The 13,099-nt window shown below is 43.0% G+C and overlaps 1 protein-coding gene and 1 pseudogene across 1 annotated transcript in view; both read left to right on the top strand.

Moving 5' to 3' along the window:
- The window catches only part of LOC122904892, an 89,245-nt gene that overhangs the window by 23,377 nt on the left and 52,769 nt on the right, over positions 1-13,099 (top strand). The window lies entirely within an intron of this gene.
- Positions 3,597-3,717, top strand: LOC122905666 (annotated as a pseudogene).

Below are 13,099 nucleotides of genomic sequence, written 5' to 3'. Positions count from 1 at the left end.
CTAGTGCCGATGACTTTTAGAATAGCCCCGTGCCGTCGGGGTGAGCATTCTGGCTCTTTAAATTCCTGCAGGGTAGAGAAGGGCGGTGTGCCATATTGAAAGGAAGTTGAGCCCCGTTCTGGGCCTGCCTCAGTTGCCTCCCAGTAAACAGTGTGAAGGTAGTCAGTCCCTCTATCTCTGGGGTCCCTAACATAGCCGTCCATTGCAGCCCACTCTGCCATGTTGACTTGACAGGGTGGTTATGGAGATCAAAGTGATGAAGGCTATGAATGGACTTTGGACATTTCTGTTCAAATGTGAGTAGCGTTTATGACTCAAATGGAAGAGTCTCTCTCCCTGGCACCTGGCATTGGGGTCCTGTTCTCCAGACCCTGCTGGAGCTGCCATCCGGGCTCTCCCCATGGGCAAGGCAGCCCTTGAGGAGCTCTACTGTCGAAGTCTTAGGTGTCCTGACTGCCGAGATTCTTCCGCTTTAAGGGAAAGTCCACACTGTTTCGAGACTGGAAGAACTTGAGGGGTCTTTTAGCGGTCACACGTCTGACTGAACCTCCACCAGCCTCCTACAAGAGTGTGCTGCTTGAGAAGCATGAGGTGCCAGTGTGTGAGTGATGGAAGGAATGAAGACAGATGAGCGCACAGAGAACCTTAGCCAGCCTGGGAAGTGTCAGTGCCGGTGTCAGTGTCCATGTCCGCTCACCGAGCTAAGAAGTCATGTCGTTTCCTACGGCGGACAGGTTTTCCTGGTTTATTTACTTTGTTCCTATTAGGTTGTAGTAAGCCCTGTTGAAGTTTTCTGTTGAAAAACTTCTATTTTAACTTGATTAGGCAGTTTTCCAAGCAGAAGGACATCTTTTCTTTTCTTTCTTTTTTTTTTTCCCCCTCCCTTATAGCTGTATTTTCAGTACTGGAAAAAATAGTTCTCCATGGGATAAAATATGAAAGTAATTTCCCCAAATAGGAAAACCGACTTCAAAGCTTTCAGATGGGGAAAACTGAGAAATAGAAAGAAAAAGGCCTTGTTTGGTTTTAATAGTTATTTGCTTTTTGAAACTATAAAAGTAGTAAATGCTTATTGTAGGAAATCGGTACACAAAATACAAAAAAGTAAAAGGGGGACAGAAAAACACTGTGAATGCCCAGGCACCTTCCTTCTAGTATTTGTTTCCCAATGCACCACTCCCATCATGTGTTTGTTCATTTAATAAATAATTTCCGTAGCCCCTGTGTACCAGGCACGATGCTAGGTAGGCATTTTTTTCTGGAAGACAAAAAACTATCCTGGTCAACAGGATAGTTTTACCCAATTTTGTATCTGCTTTCTGTATACAAGGTTTCTCTAGGAGATGTTTTCTTTGGTCATTTGTGAGTACATCAGGGCTGTGTCTGCAAAAATGGGTGGAACTGTCTTCCTAAATGGATTGTTAACTAGCAATCATGTCATTCTCTGAGTCACATGAAAGTCTCTGTCCATTTGTTACTTATAATAGAACATAAACATTCTAATGGAGCTGGTCAGTGATGAATGAGACCCACGGATTCTCACAGTTAGCATTGCTGAGCCTATCAAAATTTTAAAAGGAGTAAGTATCCCATGATTTTATCCTAATCCTAGGGATATGCTTTGGGGCTTGTCCTTTAAAGCTGTGGGGCCTCTGAAAAATATTAATGCGCCCAGCCAGTTCATCTTTTTTTTTTTTTTTTTTTTTTTTTAATTTGACAGAGAACACAAGTAGGCAGAGAGAGAGAGAAGCAGGCTCTGCACTGAGCAGAGAGCCCGATGCGGGGCTCGATCCCAGGACCCTGGGATGATGACCTGGGCCGAAGGCAGAGGCTTTAACCCGCTGAGCCACCCAGGCGCCCCTCATCTTTTTTTTTAATGATTGAGAGACAAAGGGAGATAAAGAATGAATATTGCTGTTTTTATCCTTGCTCCTATGGGGTAGAATTGTTTTCTGTCGCGTTCCCTCAGCCCCCCAAATCTCAAAGTAGAGAATGAGAGAGAAGAATTTTTCCTCTAAATTATTCAAATTTAAGATTATAGGTACAGATCAGACTGAGGCATCAATAAAAATGTCTCTTGCTAGGATGTAGCAAACATCCTCACCCCCACTCAGAGTCCATTAGCTTTTACGGAAGTGACCTCCCCATTCACAGAGGGGATCTCCCTTTCTCCCTGGTTTCCCTTTGTACCCAGGGCTCCCCTCAAGTCCTTTAATGGAATGGTCTAAACGTTTGTATAGAGTCAAGCTCTGAGGATGGTGTTCACAGTGGGGGAGTGGGAGGCACACAGTCACTTTGTGTGCCTTGGGGACCTTCGGAAAGTTTTTCACTTTTTCAATAATATTTTCTAAGTCTGTCTGTCTCTCAGCACAAAGGCAAGTTTTCAGATCAGTTTTTCAAAAATGAGTTGCCTCATGTTTTGTTCCAGATTATTTCTTTGGTTGGCTGAGTGGGTTTTATTTATTTATTTTACCCACCATCATCAAAAGTGAGTCGTAGTATTTTTCATACTACAGAAGTCGACAAACACACTGAAGTATTGAAATGACCATTTCTATATCTAGATGACTGCTTGCTAAATTTTTTGAGAGGTTTATTGGCTTTGGTCCCTCATTTTAGTTCAGAATGGTAATTTGAAAAATGCTTAAAAGGCAAAGGTCTTTCTCCCTAAGAAGCAGCTGTGGAAAATGTACATGCCTACATACACATGAATGTGTCAGAGAAAAACCAGAGCTGGACAACAGGTAAAAAAGTACAGAGTTTATTCAGGACTATTGCAATAGGGGAAAAGAGACCTCAGTGTAGAACTAAGCTCACTTCCAAATGCAGCATGAGTGGTGGGAATTACAGCCAAGAGTGGGGTCAGGAGGGGAGGGTAGAAAATTACCAAGAGAAATTATCAGTAATGAGGAGATTTTTGGCTTCAGCCAGTCTAACAGGATTCTTGTTGAAGACAGGCTTGGAGTGATCAGGCCTCACTGGGGGATGGTGAATAAATGAGGAACCTGCTCAGGAGGTTGAAGACTTTCACTAAACCCACTTAGTTCTTGGTAAACTGGGTTTTACAAGAAATTGTTTAAATGGACCTGGGAGAAGGTTCAGGAGCTTGACTACAGTTTGGTCAAGCAAGGAATCTTTGTCAGTAAATTTATACATATAGATGTATATGTAAAGACACTTATACTAAATCGATGTGTGTATTTTTTTCTGAATTCTTAAATTTTCAAATTTTTTTTTTAACAATTTTATTTATTTATTTGAGAGAGAGCACAAGTAGGCAGACGAGCAGGCAGAGAGAGGGGGAGAAGCCGACTCCCCGCTGAGCAGGGAGCCCGACACAGGGCTTGATCCCAGGACTCCGGGATCATGACCGGAGCTGAAGGCAGCCGCTTAACCGACTGACCCACCCAGGCGCCCCCAAATCTCAAGTTTTTAAGGAAAAACTTCCCGAGACAATGGTTCCCTTGTGGTAGTCCATTTACATCAGAGTAAACTGGGGAATTTTTAAAAAAATATATATTTAAGAGTTTTAATTTGATAATTCAGATAATCTGACTTAGTGGGACGTAGGAATCTACATTTTAAACATATTTGCCAGCATTGCGCAGTGGCAGTATCATAGCCAATGAGGTTTATCCGAGGCGCGATTATTGCTAATTAAACATATTTGCCAATCATTTTCAGGCTCAGTTACATTTGAGAACCACTGTCTACAGCAGTGTACTTGCTAAGTCTTGAAAAGAGCAAAGCCAATACCTTATGTTTTATTTTCTGAAATAGTAGTGACAGGGGCTCTCACATAGTTACTTTTATGTTTCTGATTCTGTATGAGGTATTTCCCCTGTATTAATGAGAGCCTGTTACAGCCTTGAATTTGCGGTCATCTAACCCACATCAAGAAGGTTTCTTTAGGAGAATGAATGTTTTTTTGTTGTTTGTTTGTTTTTTTTTTAAGATTTTATTTATTTATTTATCAGAGAGAGAGGGAGAGAGAGCGAGCACAGGCAGACAGAGAGGCAGGCAGAGGCAGAGGGAGAAGCAGGCTCCCTGCCGAGCAAGGAGCCGGATGTGGGACTCGATCCCAGGACCCTGGGATCATGACCCGAGCCGAAGGCAGCTGCTCAACCAACTGAGCCACCCAGGCGTCCCAGGAGAATGAATGGTTTTTAAAGTAAGATAGCCTATGAACCATCTTTATTAAAGCATGCTTCCCTTTACCTCAGTTTACTTTCTTTTTGTGAGGCGCCCAAAGTAGAGTTATAGTAAACTAAACTGTCGGATACGTAGCCTGGAAATGACATTGAAATTGACAGCAAGTGCACGGTGTAGATGCAAAAGGGTGGCATGGAGTGTAAGGAGTTAATGGTCTGTGTGTTCAGGTAGAGCATAATGGATTGTCTTCAGGGTACTGCTAGTTTACATAGTAAATGCCTCCAAGTATATATATTTTTTTGTTCATTTTTTTTTAATGTAAGATTCAATTGTGCTGGTTTGTGTTGTTAAACTCTAAGTATTTTTACATCTAAGGAGAGTCGTTTGCAAATTGATTCATTTGTAAATATTAAGGTATATTCCAGAGACAATTTCAGGTTATGGTGTTGATCTTTTTAAAAGTTTGCTCAAGGTCACATTCATTGGCAGTGGAAGTAGAATTACAATCCTTAAGTCCATTCTTTACCTACCAGCTACACTTATAGAAAGGAGTGTGATTTTTAGATCTAGGATGTGGTTGATACTCACCATCCTTACTGTCCTGTCAAAGCATTTGAGAATGGACAGAAAGAATTCCCGCCCCCAGTTTGCCCTGTGAATTCCAGGAACCCCAATGTAGAAATTATTTTTAAAAGATTGAGGAAGTTTGGTTTTAAGAATGTTTGATCTCTGCTGCTTTTGAATAAACGCATGGTTTATTCATCTGGGTGATTTCAAAGGTTCTTTACATCTCCCTGCAATGGTCTGATTTGTTTCAAGTGCATCTGCTGTGAATGTAACTGAAAGAGAGACTGTCAGAATTTGCAGGTCTTGGGCAATTTCTTCCCAGTGAAATAGAGGAGGGGGATCTGTTTAACAAAGTGTCAAACGCTCTCAACCAGTAAAGCTATCACAAAATTTTAATTGTGAGGAAAGGGGAACAACTTTCCTTATGTCTATCTAGACAGCCATCCTCATGGTCATGGAGTTCTTTTCTGACAGTAAGTATGAAATGTCTCTTGAACATTGGCTACTCATTCATTTGACATTTATTGAGTGCCTCTCATGCACCAGCATTTTCGGCACTTTGGATAAATCAGGGAACAAACAGATAAAGATGCCTTATCCCCCCAGCCCTTTTTTTCTCTTAAACTTTTGAGCATTCTAAGATATTTGGAAATGTCAATGGAATACAGATATTTTGTTGATATGTGGGTTGCAAACTAGTAACCAGAGGCTTGGTTCAGCTCACAGATTATTTCTTTGGTTGGTTGAGTGGGTTTTATTTTTATTTTATTTTACTTATTATTTTTTAAGATTTTCTTTATTCATTTGAGAGAGAGAGACAGAGCACAAGCAGGGGGAGAGGCAGAGGAGAGGGAGAAGCCAGTTCCCAGCTCTGCTGGGAGGTTGATTCCAGGACCCTGAGATCATGACCTGAATCAAAGGCTGATATTTAACCACCTGAGCCACCCAGGTGCCCCAGCTGAGTGGGTTATAAATGTTAGTTTAAATGCTTCAAGAGAGCTACACACTGACTAGAAGACACAAGCCTGTGTGCCATTTCTTACTGTTTTCACCTCATCAGCTTCAGTCCTACACTTGCTGCCTGGCTACTGAAGGCATGCGAGTTTGTGGTCCCAGGAGTTGAGCGTGCCCAGCCCTGGCCTTGGTTCCTCCTGTGCCTCTGGAATTTTTAGTGTAGACTCTTCAGTCACCTCAAAGAATTAGATGCTCTGCACGTGTTCAGAGCTCTTTCTAAAATGCCCGGTCATTCATGGGTGTCTACGCCCACACACAGTCACATAAAAAGATTCTGAGGTCAAAAAGTCCAGTGGTTTACATGGCTGGAAGTAACAAAGATGTTTCTAGAGAACTTAACTGTGCTGTTCCTTCCATTTTACTGGAAAATCAAGTTGATTTTTTAAATTTTTCTGTTGGCCAAATTATACATGGTGGTTACAGGGGAACAGCTCTTGCATCTATTTTTTAGGAAGATAGTGGAAGGCTTCTCTCAAGCGTCAGCCTGTTGCATTGTCTAGATTCCTACACAGTCTTGCTCTTCCTTTGAAATGGAACGCTCCTCCCCCGTCCCCTTCTCCACAGATCCTCCCTGTCTGTCCAATCCAGTTCATCCTTCCCTTAGGATTCCCATTTTACTCATTAAAACAGTTTGTCCCAGTCTAACTCTGGTCGGTTTCCAGTTCTCTGAACTCAAGGCATATGATGGGTATTTGATACCATCCATTCGTTTATTTATTCAGCCTTTATGGATTGGCTACCCTGCCCTACCCCAGGCACTCCAAATTTAGCTCTTCATTATCTCCTGTCCTGTAAGGTTTAGCAATAGTTAGGTCATGTTGGTCCCTTCTCCTTAACACAGTGTATATTTTTCATTGTGAGGGACCATGCCTGAGGCCACTGTTCTCCACATAGTGCTCTTGTTTGAGTAAGAAAAGGAGCTCAGGGGATGCCTGGGTGGCTCGGTTGGTTAAGTGGCTGCCTTTGGCTCAGGTCATGATCCCAGGGTCCCGGGATCGAGTCCCACACTGGGCTCTTTGCTCAGCGGGGAGCCTGCTTCTCCCTCTCCCTCTTCCCTTGCTCACGTGCGCTCTCTCTCTCTGTCAAATAAATAAATAAATAAAATCTTTTAAAAAAAAACAAAAAAACAGAGAAGGAGCTCAGTCTGGGTGCAATGCATAGAGGCAGAATGCCCATCCCCTACCCACCCACTCACCCACGCTCCCTCCCCATGGCTGGAACACCTGCACAGCCATACAGGAGAGCCCACGGAGCATCAGTGAATGACCTCGCAAAGAGCAGTTCCCTCAGAAAGGTTTGACAAATCATTCAACTTGTTTAAAACAGAGAAGTCCTCAATTACTGTTAACAATGAAAAGATTCTTCCTAACTTCGTGTGAACCAGGCTCCCAAAGGTACCATTCAATTTCAGATCCTATATTGTAAGTGTCAAATCCTCGTTCCACTCAGTTTTTACTAGGGACTCAAACCTGGGTGCTTGTGGGGTAAGAGGTTCTATTAATAAACACACCAACACAGGCGCACCTGAGTGGCTCACTCAGCGAAGCATCTGTCTTCCACTCAGATCATGATCTCAGGGTCCTGGGATGGAGCCCCAAGTTGGGCTCCCTGCTCTGTGGGGAGTTTGCGCTCCCTCTCCCTTTGTCTCTCCCTGTTTGTGTGCACACATTCTCTCTCTCAAATAAATATATAAAATCTTTAAAACATAATAATAATCATTGCACCAGGCCAATGGGGACTCAGTGGGCCTGTCCCAGGCTAATGGGGATGTATATGAGCACTTAGCATCTACAGCAGTAGAATGAGCAGCACATTTTACTGCCACTGTCTAAGACAGTATGTGAGTCTCTCCATATACTGCTGGATCAAAAGTGCCTCAGCTGGGTGGCTTATAAATAAAAGAAGTTTATTTCTCATGGTTCTGGAGGCTGGAGAGTCCAAAAATCAAGGTGCCAGCAGATTGGGAATCTGGTTCATAGAGAGGATCTCTTTGTTCTCACATAGTAGAAGGCATGAGCCATCACCTGGGCCCTCTTTTTTTTTTTTTTTTTTTTTTTTTAGGATTTTATTTATTTGAGAGAGTGAGCAGGAGCAGAGGGGAGGAACAAAGGGAGAAGGAGAAGCAGGCTTCCACTGAGCAGGGAGCTCAATGTGGGATTGATCCTAGGACCCTGGGATCATGACCTGAGCCAAAGGCAGAAGCTTAACCAACTGAGCTCCCCCACCCCCCCCCTTTTTAAAAGATTTTATTTACTTATTTGAGAGAGAAAGTGAGAGAGAGCATGATAGGGGAGGAGGTCAGAGGGAGAAGCAGACTCCGCATGGAGCTGGGAGCCTGATGTGGGCCTAGATCCTGGGACTCTGGGATCACGACCTGAGCCAAAGGCAGTCACCCAACCAACTGAGCCATCCAGGTGCCCCATGGGCCCTCTTTTTTAGAAGGACACTAATCTCAACCATAAGGGCAAAGACCTCATGACCTAATCACCTCCCAAAGGCCTCATGTCTTAATACCATCACCTTAAGGGTTAGGATTTCAATCCATGAATTTGGGCAGAGTTGGGGAGGAAGCACATATTCAGACTCTAGTCTCCAACAGACATTGGGGAAAGGGGGAACAACCTGCCTCCCAGATTCAGGTCAAGGACTATAGCAGAGAGCTTACATCAATGCATTTTAGAGAGTTGAGTGGGCTTTGGTCTGATGAATCACCATGTTCTCTACTGCCCTGGCTTTGTAACACTGATCCCTCTAGCATTCGTACTGGGACTTCCCCAAATGTGTCCCCACCCCAGGGAGAGACAGAGGTCCAGATCCTCCTCTTTGGGACTATTTTCAGCATTGATTATTCCTACCCATCATCTTTCAGCATCTCAGCACTCACGGTAGGGTGGCATTACAGGTCTCTGGAAAATACCCCCCAGTGAGATCCAGAGTGCCCTCGGTTCAACACAGCAAGACGCTCAGCCCTCTGGAGTCACCGGATAAATCCTAGTTGGATGTCTGACTGTAAAAACAAGACAAAACAAAACAAAAATGAACAAACAAAAAACTGTTCGCATCCCCATGCTGGAGGCTTCTGAGATTTTTGTCTCCAAGGCAAAGAGCAGTTCCATCTTACGATGTCATTAAAGAAGGTGGTGGAAGAGGAGGTTAACCTATTTCTGGGGAGCGCCTTTAATCTCAAGATCAGGAATGTTTCACTCGACTCCAGCTTGCTTCTTAGAAAGTTACACTTTCTTCCCTTAGTCTTTCAAACGGAGAGGACAAATACTGAGTCTTTGAGGGGTTTCCAGTCCTATTTGAGGACCCACTGAAATATTCTGATCCCAAACCTTTTTAAATAGACTCAGAAACTCACATGCAATAGACATGCACAAAACCCCCTATATTTATAGCTCATCTTCGTCCAAATAGATGCACACAAACACCTTTTATCTCAATAAAGAAAACACGTTCTATTCATAGGAAAATAGTTGGGTCAGGCTTTCTGGGCTTTTTGTTTGGGCGCCACAGGGTGCCTCCTTGCGCGGCAGGGGCAGGCTTCCTATGTCACGCCAGCCACCTACAGCACGCACCGTGCCAGAGGCAGAGATGAGAGCGCTAATTAGGGGGTGTCAGGAGACAAGGCAAGAAGGAAGGGGGCAAAAAAAAAAAAAAAAAAAAAGCATAAAACTTTCCATGAAGATGGAAAGTAAAGAGAGGGTAGGTTTCTCCTTTTTATTTTTGGTGGGAATTCTCTGCTTTTCCACTGTACTTCAAAATAGTACTCTGTCCTTCATTCTATAATTTATAACCAACATCTGCATTCATGGAAATAGCTGGACTGTCTTTTGCATGTTGCTTCCATTCTTAGAATAGACATGTATTTATTTGCTTTTTATCCAAACCTACGTCACAATGACTCTCTCTGCCTTCCACTAGCCATAGCTGACAGAGTTGGTACTCAAGAGTCTTCAGGAAGGTTCCCCAGTTTCGTGAAATTGATGTGAAACAATCCAGCCCTCCCTATCTTCCTAGGTGCCGTCGGTAGTTTCGTTTTTCAGGGATACAGCTTTGTACTGAAGTGGTCCAAGCCCCCTCTCCCTGCATGGTTATGTTCGTGGGCACAGTGGGTATTGCCTTCTAAGGACATTATAATAATATTACTTGTAAATTAAAATGCCTTTCGGTAACTAAAGGTTTGGATGGTTCCAGTCACTTATTTTGCATTTCTCTGGATCTGATGGTGTCTTTTTTTATTCCCTGCACAAGAGCTGTCATCTTTTCTAGCTAAACCTTTCTCAAGCCAGTCTGATTATTAAAGTCACCTGGGAAAGTTACAGGGTACCCAGGATCAAACTCTCTCGTCGGACCAGGGAAATGAGAATCTTCGGAGGGGTCCTCTAGGCATTGCTATCTTTAGAAGTCCTCCACCCGTTTGCAGTATTCAGGCAGAGTGAAGAATGGATGTGGCTGCATTCTCTTCCCCCTTGAACTCCCTCTGCCCACCTACTGCTTAATCTGCCTTTTCAAAAGAATTCTTAATCAGATCACCCAGAGTAGGGATGTGTGATTAAGGCATCCTGGGCATAAAGTTCAAGGAGATGCTCACTCTCAGGGTCCTGAACTTTGTACTTGATGGTTCTTGAAATAGAACCATTTACTTCCTTGTTTATTGCCCCTCATCCCCAGCTAAGCCTGCCTATCCTCTCCGTCATTGGATAGTCTTGTTTGGCAAACACATTTTAAGGAGACGAGAGATGTCTTTTAAAATTGCTTTAGAGGGGTGCCTGGGTGGCTCAGCGGGTTAAGCCTCTGCCTTCAGCTCAGGTCATGGTCTCAGGGTCCTGGGATCAAGACCCGCATCGGGCTCTCTGCTCAGCGGGGAGCCTGCTGCTTCTTCTCTCTCTGCCTGCCTCTCTGCCTACTTGTGATCTCTCTCTCTGTCAAATAGATAAATAAAATCTTTTAAACAAAAACAAAACAAAACAAAACAAAAAACACAGGTGTCCTGTCGTTGAACTGCAAGAAGAAGGTTTAAGTGGGACCGTATTGAGACAGGACCATCAGGGGGGTGCGGTGGGTGAGTAGGGTGTTGGCTGTGTCTGGGTTTGGCTTTGGCCATTTTCACGCAAAGTAACCCAGTTATGACTCTCCTAATTGGCAGAAAAGGATCATTTATTTTTGTCTTGGGGGCAGGAATTCTGCTTCAGTCATCTCACTAGCACCTTTCGTATGGAAATGGTCTATTTTGCACCAGTAGGGTTTTTGTTTTTTTGTTTTTTTTTTTCAAATTTAATAATGCATTCTGGTTAGTACATGTAAGTTTCAGTAAATCGTCACATGAGAGAAAATGTAGTACACTTTTTCTGTGATGATCCAGACATCTCCTCTGTGGATAGAAAGACCTACTATCAGTGCTCTACAGAACACAGAAGTACAAAGAAAGGTCTCTTCTTTATGTCACAGATCAGCTGCAATTGTATCCATTTGCATTTGGTCTTATTTTATTACACTCCCGGTCAGTGCAAAATGTGCTGTGTCATCCTCTGATCTATCAAATACATATGATCAAAGTATAGCCAGTTGGTCGTTAACTAGTGGAACAGTTTGGGGGATCAGAGCATCTCTAGATGATAGGTACGTTGTCTGAAGAATTGGCTCCCCCAACTACCTGAATGGGGAACATACCTTTCATGGAATAATTCCTGATGTGCATTAGCCTATGTGGAACGTGAAACAAGTGGAGATCCTGAGAACATTTATAGAACTTTTTTGGATAGCCTAGTGTGCTGATAGCCACTCTCCTTACTAGTCCTACTCTGCTCCGGAACCCTGACCTGAAATCCACAAGGTTCTTGATCTTCTGGTCCCAGTTGAGTTTTGGCTAAGGAGGGGCACCAATCAGAGATGGACAGAGAGAGGAAGTGCTGAGTCTTTCTTTCCTGGCCCCTCCTTGCAATGGTGCCTTTGTCCTAGCACCCACCTTTACACACACACACACACACACACAGTCTCTGGCTGTAGATAACCACTCCCTTCCTCTTGCCTGTTGAAGTCTAGGGGTGGTGACAGCCTGAGGGGCACTAATCTTGGGCTCTCATTTACACTGGTGACATTTTTGTAAATAGTCTCTGTATCAAACTTTCCTCAAATTCCCCAACATGGGTATGCCCTCTGTTTTCTAGACACTGATAACCCATTGTTGCCTTTACTTAAAGTAATTCAGCCTTAAAGATCAGGTAGGCAACAAAGAGACAAGTGCTGCAAAAAAGCCTTTCCAAATCTGTAACAGATTTTAGCTTGAGATCTTACAAAAACTCTCCAAGAAAAGCCCCGAATGAGGGGGGAATTTCTCCTATGGTCCCCACTGTTTCTTCCTTGAATTGGATCCTGAGCAGAAAACCGGTACATTTGTCCATTCCAGACCGTGTTGACTTGAGAGGTTGCAGATTCACGGCAGCCTGTTTTGAGCAGAAAATATTTGTCTAAAGCAAAAACCTGGAAGCCAAAAACGTATGATTTAGAAAACAGAAAATGTCATATTTTAAATGGGGAAAGATGATTGTAAAAGTGAAAGATTCCTTTCTGTCCTTAATTATGTGGCTGGATCTTCCTGGACTCTTCATTTAATCTGCATAGATATAAAAATTACACAGCGATCTGGAAGTGTTAAAAAAAAAAGAAAGAAAAGAAAAGAAAAGAAAAATGGCAGTAATTAAATGACAAAAAACTATATTCAAATAAAATTAAGGGTTTGACTTAAAGCCATGGGGGGCATCTCCTTTTGTTTCTTCCTATGTAGCATTTAAAGGAGAATGAGACAAAAAGTGCTTTCTGCAAGTGTCTGAGTACTGATGTGTAGCCCAGCCTGAGGAGAGGTTTGCTGGTTGAAGGTACTCAGTGTGCCCAGCATGTCCACTTGGCAACTTTTGGTCCCATTCCTGGGCTTCGTATAAAAACCCAGGAGGAGAGGCTCAGGAACCAGAAAGAAAGAAGAAACTCCTAGTTCAGTTGGTGGGTTTATTTGTCCTCTGAAGAGGTGAAAAGATCCATTCTTGACCAACATGGAAGTTATTATAATATGAGAAAAGAGAAGTATCTCAGAGATGCAGGAAAGTACCTATATCCATTTCCACCCATATTTAGTATAAATGAACATTGGGCCATTTTGCTTTATTTTTTCAATAAAAGCTTTTGGATATAATGGTCAGTGCATCCCTCCCACTCTCTCCAGAGGTAACCACAGTATTGTTGGTGGTGTTTGCCATTTCTGTCCATTTTTTGTGTTTTGTTTTGTTTTGTTTTTTAAGATTTTAAGATTTTGTTTTTAAGTGATCTCTACACCCAGCATGGGACTCAGACTCATAACCCTGAGTTCAAG

This window comes from Neovison vison, chromosome 4 (genome assembly GCF_020171115.1).
Source record: "Neovison vison isolate M4711 chromosome 4, ASM_NN_V1, whole genome shotgun sequence".
In the NCBI taxonomy this organism is placed as follows: domain Eukaryota; kingdom Metazoa; phylum Chordata; class Mammalia; order Carnivora; family Mustelidae; genus Neogale; species Neogale vison.
This window is presented reverse-complemented; position numbering and strand designations above follow the sequence as displayed.